The sequence below is a fragment of the Melospiza melodia genome, chromosome 6 (genome assembly GCF_035770615.1).
Source record: "Melospiza melodia melodia isolate bMelMel2 chromosome 6, bMelMel2.pri, whole genome shotgun sequence".
Taxonomy (NCBI): Eukaryota; Metazoa; Chordata; class Aves; order Passeriformes; family Passerellidae; genus Melospiza; species Melospiza melodia.
Window position 1 is genome coordinate 24,820,329 of NC_086199.1, and position 13,288 is coordinate 24,833,616.

Below are 13,288 nucleotides of genomic sequence, written 5' to 3' on the forward strand. Positions count from 1 at the left end.
CCTTTTCGCTAACGAATGTTTCGCGGGCGGTGTACGAGAAGACAGTGAGCGATGCGAGTTGCGTCATTTTTGGTGAAAATCACCAACCGGTCAGGAAACGAGCTGCAATTTCCCTCGCCTTGGGAGGAGACGGGACGGGGCTTGCCCCGTAGCGCCTGGCCCTGGGATGCTGCGTTCTCCGGCCACCGCGCACCGGGATGCTGGCGCTCGCTGCCAGCGCAGACCGGCCCCGGTTCTGTTTTCATCCCCACTCTCTCACTGCGCAAGGCTTAACCGTAAAATGTCAATGCCTCGCAGCTGACTTCAGCTTTGTAAAAGGCACTGATACATATTAGCAATCCAAAGAAAAACGGGCAACGCTGGTAGGAATTAAAGAATGTGCGGGTCACGGCGTGTATGTGGAAGAAATATTTGGTTTGGCGGTGTAGGGATCCTGAGCTGACCTTGTGTGTGTGCGTCTTATGCCCTACCTTACATCGGGTTGCACACAGAGATCATGGGCTTCAGCTAAGGATTTGTGTTGGGTCTGGTTTTTTGGTTGTTTTTGTTTTTTTGGTTTTTTTTTTGGGGGGGGGGGGGGGTTGTTTTTCTGCATTAATCTATTAATCTCCTGAGATTCTTCTTTTTCGTTTATTGCTTTTTGTTTTTTTCAATAGAGTCTCAAAGTTACAGACTCTGTAAATTAAATAAAATGTGAAAAGAAATAAGGCGGTGATCCTAGTGCACAAAATATCACCAAGTAAACCACAAAATTTATGTCGATGGTGTGCATAAACATAGTCTCGATATTATTTCAATTGAAACGTAAGATATTTTTAGGGAAAAAAATTCAGCGATATTTCAGATCCTGCACATATCGCAATGAACATTCCTAACTGTGAAGAAATAAGATGTTGCAGAGATCTCCCAGAAATTAGCGGCGTGTTGTAAACGTTTTGTGGTGAAAAGAAGGTGGTCATGGCTCTTTTGCAGGTACTTCCATTTGATCGAAATATCTGCGGATACTTGCTTTCTCCACAGAAATTTAAAAAAAACCAAACAAACAAAAAGCAAAACAACGACAACAACAACAAAAAAATACACTACCAAAAAAACATCAACAAAACCAACCCCCCCCCCAAAAAAAAAAAAACCAACAAAACCAAACCACCACAACAGGAACTTTTCTATGGCAGTTTTGTGGTTGCTTCAAAAGTACGAGTTGCCCATTCAGAATATCGCACGTGTAGATTGTGGTGTTTCTTCAACCTAGATAGAATTATGTCTGATAAGGGGAGCACTCTTCACAGCCGCGCAAATGCCACTGTCCGAAAGCATTTTGCGCAGGCAGTGGTTCTGGCGGGCGTTTGCTGAAGCCAGAGCCCTCTCTGTGTTGTGAACTGACCTCCTTTGGCTATTTTTAAGGCAGAAGGCATTGAACTAGTGGGACCCGGATCCAGCCTTAATTAAGCTATTTCTGTAGTGAAACAGTGAAAGGAGGTGGGAATCCGTAAAACTTCCGATCCGCTTTAACAGGGTATTTCTTGTGGAAGCGGAGTTTCTCGTCGGGCTCCCCGACAAGGCTGCTCGCCCTACAGCGTGTTCCCCAGCCCGGCGGGCCTTGGCTGCTCGCCGCCCCGAACGCCGGCACTGCCGTGGCTTCAGCGCGGTCCCGGGCCCTGCGGCCGTGGAGCATCTCCGGGCGGTGCAAGCCCGACCCCGCCGCTCCTGGACCCGCTCGGCGCCCCTAAAGCTCCCCCAGGGTTGCTGGGATGCTCGGGCGTGACCCTGCGCCGCTCTCCCACGCTGCCCGGGCAGCTCCTCTCCCCATCTGTGTCTGTTGTGTTCACAGTTGGTCCTTCTCTTCCCCCTCCGCCGTGTCCTCCAACCTGTCTGTTCCCCCTCCTTCCCTCTCCCACCCCTCCACCCTCGAGCCCGCCTCTGATCTCCTGGATATTTTGTTTCTTTCCCGTTCTCAATGTGTGTTCCTGATGTGGTCCTGTCGGAAAAGCTCGTTTACTCTGCTCGGGTCTCTAGTGGTTTAAGGATAATGTTTATCAGAAGTGAACGTGCTCAACTTGTTTCCATTCAACTGCTGAGTGTGGGCTGAAATACCAAAGGTCAGATCTACAGTGAGTCGGTAGAGGGCAGGGGGAGACGAGAGGAATATGAAAACATAATATACAACAGACTGTTGATCGCTTCTGACTGCCTGGCAAAAAGATTATTTTTTTCAGGTAGGAAATCCTTGTAGAATCGGAGGGGAAAGGCAGCCGGGAGGGGAGCGCGGGGCCCGCGGGGTCGGGGCTGTTCTGCCCGGGGAAGGGCACGCGTGCCGGGCGGGGGGCTCGCCCTGAGGAGCCGGCGGCTGCCCCGGCACGCACCCGCGCCCTCACCGCAGGGACCCCGGCCTGACAAAGCGAAACGGGGGGGAAGCTGTGAGAGACTCGAGCCGGAGCCAGACAGGAGCCGGGCTTGCCCTGCCATTCCTTTCCCTCCGTGCCGGGAGAGCTCCTGAGCGGTGCCGTCACGCACAGCGCGGGGAGCCGGGGTACGGCCCTGGAGTCTCTCGGGAGCCGCTGCCCTTGTCCGCCTTCTCCCGAAGCTGCTGCTCGCACAGGGGAGCCAGAGGCGCTCCCCTTCCTCCCCTTCCCTCAAACTCCGCTCCCTCGCCCTCTCTCCTGCACTAAACGGCCTCGGCGGGAGCTGCCCGCTGCAAATCGCGTGTGCGGCAGCAGCAGCCCCGGTGTGCCTCCGGTACCGGCGAGGCGGCAGCCGCCGTCCCTGGCTGCCCCCGCCCATGGAGGCCTTCTCCGGCGCTTTCCGGGGCCGGACAGGCCTCCCGACAGCGCCCAGCTGCCGCTCTGAGAGCAGAGTCCCGACGCTGAGGTTTTCCAGCGCTCCGGCAGGGCTCCTTTGCGCCGCTGTGCTCACCTCGGCGTGTCCTGCTCCTTCCTCTTAGAGCCGCCTTCATGAGGCCTTGCTGTGCCTCGCTCTGCTCCCCAGATGCCTCCACTCTGCCCTTGGAGGAAGGAACCAGACAAAACCAACGCGGCACACAAACAAACACACACACATTCACACACACACACACACCCTCTTTGAAGCTGCAGATTTTTATTGATTTCTTTTTTTAAGGGAGGAAGGAAGATAACCTCCTCACCTTCCTCGAGGGGAGAGGGCTATTAAGGCAGAAGGATGCCCCCATGGTAACGCATTTGTAAGCAGAAGGCCCCCCGATCCTTCCCAAAGGACACGGTTCCCCGGCCGTGTATGTATTTCGGTGGCCGCATTTCCCGAGGTGGCGTGGGGAAGGTCCGAGGGGCGGACGTGGCCCGGTGGCCGGAGGGACTGTCGCGGCTGCCCTGCCTTCCCCGCCCCCAGCTCCTGCCATGCGGCTCAAAGCCGCGAAATCCTCCCCCGGAAGCGATGCAGACAGTTTGGTGGGCAAGGAACAACTTGGAGCCGGAGCAGGGGTGAGGGGATAAAGCGGTGTGGGTGTCGGAGGAGATTTTGGGCTCCTCTGAAGGGCAGGTAGGGAAAAGCGGCTGAGGCAGGTGGAAGGTTAGCGACAACGCAGCGAGAACCTCGAGTTATGTCCGGAGGTGACCCGTCCTGGAGGGAAGATGCTGTGCGAAATTGAGAGAGATGATATCCACGGAGCTTTGAAACGGGGCTTTCATTTTGCACAGAGCTATTCCCACGCGTGAGCGTACAAAATCCCATGGAATCTCCAGGGATCATTCCCGTTTTCTGCGAGGAACCGAACGCAGGATGAAGGGGCCTCCACGCATCACCGGCTGCCATGTGCATCTCCTTATGCCACAAACTAGCTGAGCGCAGTAGGTTAGCGAGGGCAGCGTGCCTCGGCAGGCAGCGGGAGCGGGGCTGACCTCGCCGCTCACGCTCCCCCTCCGAGCCTGCAGCCTGAAAATAGCCGGCCTGACCCCCAGCCCTCAGGTGTGCTGGCCCCCCTAGTAGCCTGGGACAAGAGCACACGCACCGGCAAACGCCTGTGCGGAACAGAAGGGGGATTGTCACAGGGAGAAAATCCTTTCCAGCCGGCGCTCGGCTGCAGATAGATAGGGACCGCAGCAATAGGGACCGCAGCAATAGGGACCGCTGCCCCCCAACAGATCCCCAACCCCTTGGCGACCCCCGGCCCCGGCCCTTCTGCAGGGGCTGGCCTTGTTTTCCACTTTTCCCCTCTTTGGGGGAAAAGGGCGTTTTGAGAATGATCTGGCACAAGTTGCGGGTCTGTCGTTGGTAGATGGTGAGTTTCTTGTTACAGCCTGCTACCTTATTTCAGCTCGCTAAAAACGACCGGCTTATACCTTTGTGTTTGCATAAACTGCCCACATTCATTCACTTGTGATTCCGGAGGGGAGAGTATTTCTACCCTAATTTAATTAACGTAATACTCAAACATGCACGGAAATACACGCAACAACTCTGAAGCTCACACACGCGGGCAGGTAGAGAGGGAGCTATGTTGTGTGAGAGTGCGTGATTTCAATGTTAAGAAATTATTTAAACATCAGGGTAAAGACGGAGAATGGAAATATAACAGGATGAAATTTTGTCATTTTGAATACAAATATCTGATGAAAGTTTCATCAGATACAAACGAGCCATGTCTGGACATTTCCTGCATATTTATGAAGCAATGATGGGCAAAATACAATCGGATCTTGGAATCACTTCTGTTGTCACAAACTCAAAATCTGAAGAAAACGAAACATAGCAAGAAATCTCTATTTCTACTCAAGGCTTTCAGGCGTGCCGCTTTTGGGCTAAGGGCACAACCTCTCGCGGAGCTCTTCTCCCTGGTGTGTAGAACCAGGGAAGCTCAGCTGCAGCGGTCAGAAATGCCCACTCGGTGTCGGGCTGGGCCGGAGCCCCCCGCTCGTTCTCGAGCAGCTTCTCCCGCCGCTCGGAGCCGGCTGGTTCCCGGCTGGTTCCCGGCAGTTTTCCCGGCTGGCTGGTTCCCTGGCCCGGCCGGGGCTCTCAGTCCCTACGACACCGCGGCGAGCCGCCCCCCGGCCTGGTGGGAGAAGGGCAGGGTCTGTAGAAACTCAGACAACCCGTGGAGAGTCACTACGGGCGTTTGACCCGTTCTCAGGAGAAAGGAGGGACGGACGGAGCCGGTTACACTGCCGGGGTTGAGCCCGCCGTGCCGGTCCGTACGGACCCTCTGCAGTGAAGGCATGTGCGTGCACTTCACTGGGGCACGCTGGAGGCGGGTGAGCAGGTGAAATAAATGCACAGTAGCGCTAACCCGGGACAAAGGCCGGGGTTAAGGACGTCCCCGCGGACCAGGTTTCCCCGGCAAACCCCTCAGCGCCTCCCGCCTCTGCCGAGACCCGGGGCTGTCCCGGTTCCTCTCCCCGGCGTGGGGAGTTTCATCAGGTCTACGGCATCGGAGCCGCTGTCACATCCCTTCCACACTCTCCTGAACATTCAGATCGTGGTCGGGAGGGTTAGGTGGGGTGTCTTAATGATGTGTTAGCTGCTTGGACAGATTTAATAACTTTGCCGCCAATCGTACTTAGCAACCCTTCTGGAAACCAGACAGTGTCTCATTAGGGCTTTCCTGGTGCAAGCATTTGACTTGAATGAGCCGTGTTGAGTTAATTTCTATTTGCACTAGGATTTGTTTAATGACATATAGGGGAATAGACAATTCTCGTGGACCAGACCATTAAGCTATAGAGGGCTAGATTTTTAAAGACTATTTTGTTCTAATAAAGAAATCGGGTTTTCATTTGTCGCATGTTACATGAATTTAGAGTAAATAAAAAAAGATAACTCTATTGCTCTGCCTTAAATTATAGGAACCAATTGGGAATTCCTAGGCAATTTTCTTCGTTTCTGCCTCTGCTTCTACAACATCCAGTACCAGTGCCACCTACAGGAATAATTGCATTTTCGAGCTGCTTTCAAGTAACCAGAATTCCGCGTTTGAGAGTCCTGGTAGCTCTGTCGTCTTCCTGGACGAAGAGCTCTTCGCCCTCCTTACACAGCAGCAAGTCTGGCTTCGAAGGGCGTTGTTTTAATTCGTGGCTTTGGTTTGAGATCACGGCCTGATGCGGGTTCCCTCCCCTGTACCCCGGCAGCGGGAGTGACGGAGCCTTCCCGCGGAGCCCGGGAGCCGCAGCCGGCCGAGGTGAGGGGCAGCACCGCCCGCTTGAACCGAGAAGCGTTCGGGGCTCGCTGGTGATGCCCCGATCGGTGCCTCGGGGCCGGGCAGAGCGTGGGCGGCCGGCTGTCAGCTCCCGCTTGGCCGACAGAGCCCAGCGCCCCTAAAGATACGGGGAGCTCAGGGGCTCTCTGCACGGAGACTCAAGTCAGTGCCAGGCTATCTCCGGGCTGCGCTGTTGGGAAAGGCGGCTGTAAGCCCAGCGCGGCTCTGGGGACCTCCCGGCACACTGGGCTTGACGATTTATAATGACGAATGCCCTAGAGTGGGAGAATAATGGTCCCCTCCCTCGTCTCCCTGGTGGAGGCGGCCTTGGCTGCCGGGGAGGTTCTCCTCCGCTGCACCGTGCGGTGCCCCGGAGCGGGGCCGAAGGGTTCGGGGCTGGGGACAGGGACGGCGAGCACCGGCACGGAGCTGGCTCCGCCGGGCAGGAGGCTTTCTTGTTTGAATCTGTGTCCGCTAATCCTTTCCCACGGTTAACCCGACCCCTAAATATTTGCTTTTGGGACCTAAGGCCAGCGACGATCCTTCCTGACCCGACTTGGGAGTGCATCTTTTCTCTTTCTCGGTTCTTTATCTTAAGGGTTTCCAGTTCCTACAGCTTTGCTTGTGCAAAAACACTTTATCCAAAAATGTGTACACGGATACCTTCATCCTATGCATTAGATTCGTTGATGCCCCGTTGCTCTGGACCTCCGAGGTGACCTGGGTTCTTCTGCAGGTGGGAACGTCTGTGTCATGCAGCACACAGAAAACAATTGTCCATCTGGGTGGAAAAGGGTGCATTTTCCTTCAAAACAGACATAGTCACAAAACACCGAGATGTTTGGGGTTTTTCCCTTGATAGAGTGAAAAGGAGGAGAAAAGAGAAGAGAAGAGAAGAGAAGAGAAGAGAAGAGAAGAGAAGAGAAGAGAAGAGAAGAGAAGAGAAGAGAAGAGAAGAGAAGAGAAGAGAAGAGAAGAGAAGAGAAGAGAAGAGAAGAGAAGAGAAGAGAAGAGAAGAGAAGAGAAACGAAACTAGCTTTTTGGTCTGTGCTGAAAGGTTTGTGGCCATTTTAATGTTTTACTGCCTGTAGAAAACTCGGTCATTACCGCCCTGAGGGTTTTCTTTCGTTGAGATAATAAAACGGGAACAACTCCCCTCCTCCACATACAACAACAACAAAAGGATACGAGAAGAGAGAGCCGAGCTGCCCTTACTCCCTGTCCCATCCCCTCCTGCCTTGCGTGGGTCCTGGGGGGGCTTCAGCGCCCACCCCAGAGGTGTCCCATTACTGATGCGCGTGAAAACAAATTACTTGCGACATGAAAAAGCAAAGGCGTAACCGGGTGCGGAATTCACTATCAGTTGCGGAGTTTCATAAAGTAAACGAAAGTTTCTTCCTCTCCGGCTCAAAGCTTTTGCGATGAAACTCAGTAGGTTTTTTACACAGCGATTCGGGGTCGAGCTCTACCCGCATAGGCCACGCGTGGAAATGAAAGTGTTGTCCCACCAGCACCGCTGCAAACGGCGCAAGTGCCATATCGCGGTGATCCCCAGCAGCCCGCGCCGCCCGAAGCCCCTCGGGGCGCAGCCCGGGGCGGGAGGTCCGGCAGGGCGGCGGGACGGGCCAGAACAGCCCGCGGCGCCGAGCAGCCCCCGCGCCCGGGGCTGGCAGGGCACGGGGCCGGCTCTCGCTGCCCGGGTTCCGTTTGCAAAACGCTTCTCTTCTGCAGCTGCAGTGTAGTATAAAGAGGTTATTAAGAAATATTAGTACCCTCCACCCAGCTCAGTTGCAAATTTGAGGCGCAGCAATATTTAATGCAGAATAGTGCTGGAAATAATTTTTTTTCTTTTGGTGAAGAGGACCGCTGCGAGAAGATTGTTGCGCCTCGTCTGCCTAAACAGGACTCGCCTTCCGGGAAGAGCAGATGCCCTTCGGCGAGGAGGACTTTTTTCCCCTCGGGATTCTGGCAGAGTCAGAAAATTATACTTCAGAGCGACTTCTCCAAGAGTTTTCTGCCAAATGCAGCGATAACGAGTAACCCAGGGACGATGCGGCGCTGAGGGGCATTTCGGCTTCCCCGCCGTGCCCTGACTCTGCCCGCACACCCCTTTTCCTGTCCCAGAGGCGGTAGGTGTCCCACAGGGGTGTCTCCCTGCCGGGACCCCCATCCAGCCCCGAGGGACGCGCGCAGCCCGCAGGATGAGGAAGGCGGGCGGCCCGCAGCCAGCAGCCGGGACGTCGGGTCGGCCTCTTGTCCTCTCCTGCAGCTGTTCCAAACCCAAATCCCGGTACAGCCCGGGAAAAGGGCGCAGCAGGACCAGGGCCTGGGCTGCAGAAGCGCCCCGCTCCTGGCAGCTGAGTCCCGACGGGGGGAATTGCCCGGCAGGAGAGCCGGGCACGGCCTTTACAGTCCGTGTGTTGTCCCGAGAAGGGTTCTTTCACCCCGTGTGCGAGAAGCCGATCCACTCACACTGCTCTGGGATTCAGCCGTGAAGCCGGAGGGAAGAAGGCGAGGGGATTTTGCTGCGCTGAGCGCAGAAGCAGAGCCTCAGTAGCTATGGGCATCTCCACGGGGGCTGCTCGCTCTGAGCCGCGGCTCAGGCTCCACCGGGAGATCCCAGTGTCACCCTGGCACAGGGAATATGTCACAGGCCCGGCTGCTGACCACCTGCCCTCACCAGTGCCCTAATCTTACTAATGTTTCTTTTGACAATTTTCCTCCTCACCAGGGATGAGATTTGAAATATCCCCGTGTGAGACATTTGTCTTCGGGCGTTTTAGTTCATCCTTGAGCGTCTAATAAGGCAGAAAGTGTTCAGCAACGGGGAAGGGATACATAAGGACTATAGGAAGCGTGGGATTTTCCTGCTGCTTGTAGGAGACCTATACACTTGTGACCTAAATGCTTGTAGGAGATGTGTATGATGGAGAAAAGGGTGACGCCAACGCCTCCAGAGACAGTTTGCTGCCCAGAGATCCAAGAATAACTGCGGTGAAGGACCCCGTGTAGCTCTGTGCAGATGCTGCGTGGCCACTTTGCGCAGCCCTGGACCAGGCTGCTCTCCGTGGTAAAGGGCGATGCTCACCCTGTATCAGGGGAACCACAAGTGTCCTCGGCAGGAGGCCGAGCTGGAAGCTCCCCCTCCAGGTCCGTGCGGCATCTACCGAAATTCTCTTGGCTTCCCAGATGGAGACCTGGAACCAAGGCCTAACCCAGGCGAGTGACCCCTTACCTGCAAAGACCTGCTGCTGGTCACTTGGCAGGGGAAGCACGGAGTGGCCGAGGTGGGGCTTGGGTGCAGATTCCTTGATTAATTACCATACCTATGAACTCAGCAACCGCTCAGCAGTTTGGGAAATGAATCTCAGCTTCATTGTCAAAACATGCAGATCTCTGTCCGACATCTCTCTTACTTCATCCAGAGTTCTGTGAACAGCCTCTTAGTCTCTGGGTATCACGGTATGAGCCACATGGTTTCTATCTCCCTCTCCACATATATACAAATACCCTCCGCTTACCATAAGATAAAATGTCAGTTAGGGGAAAAAACCAAATAACACCCAGTTGTTCTGCACATTTGAAGGGTTTGTTTATTCTTTGTATGGACACAATTTAGGATGAAGGTGGGGACTTCCATATGATTTGAATAAGGCACCCCTTCTACCTTGTAGTTTTTAACCTATATCTTCCACTTGTAATTTGTGACTATCAAAAGAAAATAATTTATGTATTAGAAATCCCACTCCTGCTGAATATAGTTGCAAAACCAAATAATTGCAATGTTGTGAATGGAAAAATTAATTTAAAATAAGAAAATAACCTGCAGTTGAATTATTAATGTGTTGGTGTTGCAAATTTACAATAATTTTGTATCTGCATAGTTACAACGATGTAGAAAGTACAAAAATACTATCAAGACCAGCTTCCTATACTAATAACTGTACAACTTCCTTTTCCCTTTAAAAATTGTGGATATTTTCTTCAGTTTAAAATTTCTCTGCCTATTACCTACAGTATTTCTATGCCTACATGCACAAAATACAGTTTCTCATTTGCAAACAGATCTGAACATTCTCTTCAGAGAAAAAAAATGTGAAAGAGATAGAATTAAATTGAGAATATGTAATTTAAATGATAAAAATGATTTTTAGTTTGTCTTTCAGGAATGCTTTTTTAAAAAAAGTCAGATTTAGTTCTTGTGCTCATACTGCCCAGTTTGTATTTTCTTTGAATGCACAGGCGCACACTGAATTTCATCTTCTTTCGGTGTATGTGTCTGGCTATATGCATGCAAGCGCCCACTCGCTGGTTAAGGGACAGGTGTTAGGACGCGAAAATTCATTGGCAGCGGGGAAAGGAATTTGCAGGCTCCGGTCTCCGTGTTGTGGATGGGCAGGAAAGCCGAGCGCAGGGAGTGAATGACTTTTGCTCCAAGGGCCCGGCGGTGCGGTGAGGTGGGAGTCCCGCCGTGACACTGTAGGACCGCACGGGCTCTGTCCCACACGAGCATCGCTTTCCATCCTCCCCAGGTGACACCCGCCCAGCGCCCGCTCAAGGCGACCACACGAGCGCTGCGTGAGCCCGTCCCTTGTGCCCCGCTCTCCCAGCGGCTGTTTCCCTCTCCCGGTCCCGGGGATGCGCCTCCCGCTTTTTGCCACCCGCGCCCGGAGGGAGGGGACGCAGTGAAGCGATATCAGCTGCGAAAGGGGCAAAATCCGCCATCTCTCTGGGTTTTATAGCTTCGGAGAAAGCAGCTTTTCGGAAGGAAAGCTGTACACTGGACAGTCTCACGTTGTGCACCCCATCCCTCACCTCCAGCTGGAGCATCCCTCGGAGAGAGGAGCAGCAGGTGAGGCATCGGGACCGTTCTGCTTTGACTCCACGCACCATGGCGGGGGTGCTGCGCGTAGCTCGGCTCCGCGGGAGAGGAGACCCCGAGCCCCGGCTGCCGGGGAGCGGAGAGAGCCTCCGGGCCGAGAAATGTTCCCGCTTTCTGTCCCGGCGGTAAGGACACCGGAGTGCGACAGCCCTGTCCCATTGCACTATCCATAAATAGCGGCGTATATAAATAATAGAGAGTGGTGTGTGTAAATACACGTGCATGTGTGGGTGTTTTCAGCATTAGTTGTGTTTTACGCGAGCCGGGACGTTTTTCTGAGAGCCCGATGTGGTTCCTTTCCCGGGAAATGTACCGGAACAACCCGAGCAGCCTTTGTCCCGGCTCCCGAGCTGATGCTCCCCGACTGTGCGCTTCAACCCAACGTGTTTTTTCCTGTTCGTTTATTTTGCTCTTGGTGTGCTTTTGGACTCTCTAAATAAGCTGCTGGTAATATCCCTAAATCCCTTCTGGCGTCAGAAGCAAACGTAGCAAACGCAGGCACTCCTGCCTTTTTTTTCCATCTGTCCTTGAATTTTTGAGGTGGATGGGAAGGGGGGGGGGTACTATAATGTTGACAGAGAGGGAGAGAGAAACATATTTTCTCGAGTCTGGAGAGTGGCACCTCTCCCGGCCAGAGGCTGCAGTCCGGCCGGAGCGGCCCGGCTGGGGGAGCCCTCCCTGCTCCGCCCCGCCGGTTTGCAGAGGCGCTGCATGCCTGGAGAGACCATTGCCCTTCTTCTTGAATACACCTACACATTGCAGGGTAGGAAAACGTGGTCTGCGAGAGAAATGGCTCTGCCCGCACCCGCGGTCCTCGGGGCTGTCTGAATTTGCGGGAAGGGGATGCATGTACACCTTTGTTCCTTAGGGAAATTTAGTTTTATTCTCTTGCTAGGCTGATGTTAGGAGTGATTAGCGATTTGTAGCGATATTTGTTCCTTCCTGTTCATCAGAGATCTCTCTGGGAGTAGCCACCACCCTCCAAAACGTCCCGTGTGTGTCTCTGACACAGGGCACCCCAGAAGGGGCTCAGGGTTGGACCCCAATGCCCCCCGGCCGTCCCGGACTGGAGGCGTGTGTGACCCCCAGCTGCTGTGGGGTGTTTTTTCACAGGTCTTGGGGAGAAGGAAACAGGTAATGGAAGCACCTTCTCCAGGCATCGGATTACGGTCAGGGCGTCTGCCCCATCCAAACCACGATGCTGCAAGCCCTTGGCCCGCCAGGCAGCCTCTGGTCCCGCCCAGAGCTGGGACAAAGGGCGATCCCATGGTCTAGAGGTGGCTGCAGCAGCACCGCATCCCGCAGCTCCCGCAGCCACAGGTGTCGCGTTCCCCCTTCTGCCTGCCAGCCATCCTCTTACAGGGCAGCTTCTCATTCAAACCTGAGAAGCACCTTAGCAGCTGCTCTCAGATTGCTCTGAGCTGTGGTTGGAATAACCCTTGCTTGGTGAATAGCTGGGGTGGAGGAAAATCTCTGAGTTTAACTGTGCTGGGAATTTTCCACTTTCGTTTCACTGACAGAAACTGTTTTTTTTTTCCCCTTGGAAGGTATTTCAGGCCTCTGTGTGATTAAATTAATCTGCATCATTTGAGATGGGACATTGCAGCCACAGAGAATGAGACTGTGACTTTCTGGTGGGTCATGGCAAGGCTGCAGGCACTGTAATGCAGAGAGTATTCATATGCCAGAGGGTTCTCTCTCACTCCTGTCCTACCTCCCCTCTGACCGTGGAGGTAATTCTGGGCTGAGGGTGTTGTTTATAACTCCCTTGAATGCTGGAGTCCACCACACAATATTTGAGAATATGTAGGAAGTTGTTAGAGACAGATTCAAGCCTTATTCATCTGGCTTATGGTGCCATCTGCTTGAAAGAAGGCAAATACTGTGTTGATAGTGGTGGTGATGATTCCCTTGTTTGCTCTAACACAAGGCAACAATATTGATACACCCCCAAGGAACAGGTTAGCTCTTGCTGACAGCAGGTTTCCCTTTTTTCATGCTTCCCTTTGCCAGTCCCAGAATTACAGTTTTAACTTTCTGATTTCCCTCTTTCTCTGGTATCAATATTGCACTTGAATGAGATCATAACCAGACAAGGGCTTCTCTGCTAATAGTCTCTGTGCTTGAAGCACATTTTTACTTTACCAGCACTCAATACTGTGGAAGTCCTGTAATCCTTCCTGAGTCACCTTGTGAACCACATAAGAAATCTCTGCTTTTTTTCTAATCTTTCTTCAGGTCAT